We start from the raw sequence: 2,175 nt of genomic DNA on the forward strand, positions 1-2,175 counted from the left end.
TTTCACTGTAAATCTCTGTTGTGCTTTTTAAAATTTATTATTTTAACCAAAGCTATGAAGTTTTTAAAGGGCAAACCATGTAAATGGATGAGACATGTGACAGTATATATAATAATAAAAAATACACATTATGGTTTATTCTCTGCTGTTTAAATGGCTAAAGCAGCCTTGCACCCTCCCCCCTGTCCGTTCATTTACCCACTGTATCATTTAGGTTATGCAGATTTAGTTACTAATAAAACTAAAACTAGCTCACTTTTGAGCATCTTTTCTCCTGGGACTTGGGCTTCTCTGTTGCATTGTATACATTTAGATGGTTAGTAAGTCTCATTATTACTTGTTCAAATCTGCTTGGAGTTTGGAAGAAGGATTCAATTAAACTGTATTTTATTTATATAGCACCAGATCACAACAGCAGTCACCTCAAGGCACTTTATATTTTAAGGTAAAGACCTTACAATGAGACAGCCATCTGCAGTGACCAGCAGGGGGTGAGGGGAGAGATGTAGGACAGAAGACATTTTGTGGAAGAGTAGGAATCCAAACTAGGAGCTGGTTAAACAGAAGACAGGCCTTAATTCTACTACTAGACAAACTCAGAAGTACAAGTCAGCCAGTAAGCTAGGATCAAAGAGCTCTATTGGAGGGATATGGTATGGATGAATGCATAATGGGTGCATTGTAATGTACAGTGTTGCAGAAAAGTCAGTGTGGTCACAAAAGATTAATGGGTACATGGACATCTATGCAGAGTTTCACTTTCAGGCTCTAGTGATGAAATTTACTCAAACCCAAGTGGACTCGCTCAACTCAGTGACACTAAAAATGTAACACTTGCTTTAAACTTCTTAATTGACTCCATATTGGAGCTGCTCTTCCTTTGCAGGTAGAATTTCCACACTTATTCCAGTTGTTTTACAATCCAACCAATCTATGGTAAGCTTTCAATAGCTACTAACAAAACAAACAATCACCATCTTCCTGTTTTGGTTTTGCAATCATTCCTTCATTTTCCAGGAGCACAGAGTGGCAGAAAGAATTGCTGTTTGAAGGATTGGGACTTACAAGGAACTAATATCGAACCAGTGTCATAGTTTTAAGGGACTGCATTTTTCAATAGGGTTCTCTTTCATAATTATAATTTTTCTTTTGAAAAGAAACAGAATTACATCAGTGATATGGTCACATCTGCAAGTGCACGGGGTACACTTGGGTCAGGTCTTGTTTCTGGAAATTTTCTTTGCGACAGCTACACTCTAAAAAAAACTAAATGCAAATAGAAGTTAAGGAGCCAGTACACTGAACTCTTTATCACTGAATGAGATAAAGCTGCTACTACAAAATAAAAGCTTTGAAAGAACAAATTTAGATTTAAAAGAAGGAAAATTATAGAGTGTTTAGCGGTTGCATTAGTATTTGAAAATAAATGTATGTATGTATTTCTTTATTTATATTTATGTTTATTTATTTATTTATAAATGTAAAAGGGTAATAGTTTTTTCCTAAATACTTTCCTTAATAATTCAGCTGCCATAAAAGGCCACGTCTCACTTCATGTTGTAGGCAACCCAAATGAAAAATGCAGTTATGTTTGAGAGCTACAACCACTATGAGATTATGAAAGATTAACCTCTCACTCACAATAGTCCGTTTTTATCCGTCTCACATGTTTTGAGCGCAAAAGCAAAAGAAATTCCACGCAGAAAGAAAGAAAGAAGAGAATTATTGTTCCCATCTAGTGTTTTAAGGAGTAACACCAACAACCCCCTTATGGCAGCTCAGACTTCAAGCACTCAGTACTGCCAGATTTTCAACTCAGGAGTTGTGCTGTGTATGGCTTATGTGCCTTATGGGAATCTGTGGGGTATACGGGGGTGAGATGAAGAATAGCTTCATTTAGATTTAATTATATTCCAGTGCAGCTCAGTGTGTGAGGGCATAAAATCACTGCAGTAATTCTTATTTTAACTGAATGATCAAGTGTTATGTTGAGCTTTTCTGTCACTGTACATTTCTTTTCTTTTCTTTTTCTTTTTAAACACAGATCATTTAATGTAAAATATAGTTTCTGTCAAACTCGCTGCAACAGGATGAGTCATGAAGGAAACGAAGAGAAAAACTGGAAGGAAGTTGCACAGGAACTAGGGCGGCAATTTCCCAACAAACTAAAAGTAG

The sequence above is a fragment of the Rhamphochromis sp. 'chilingali' genome (assembly GCF_963969265.1).
Source record: "Rhamphochromis sp. 'chilingali' genome assembly, chromosome: 2".
Classification (NCBI taxonomy): Eukaryota; Metazoa; Chordata; class Actinopteri; order Cichliformes; family Cichlidae; genus Rhamphochromis; species Rhamphochromis sp. 'chilingali'.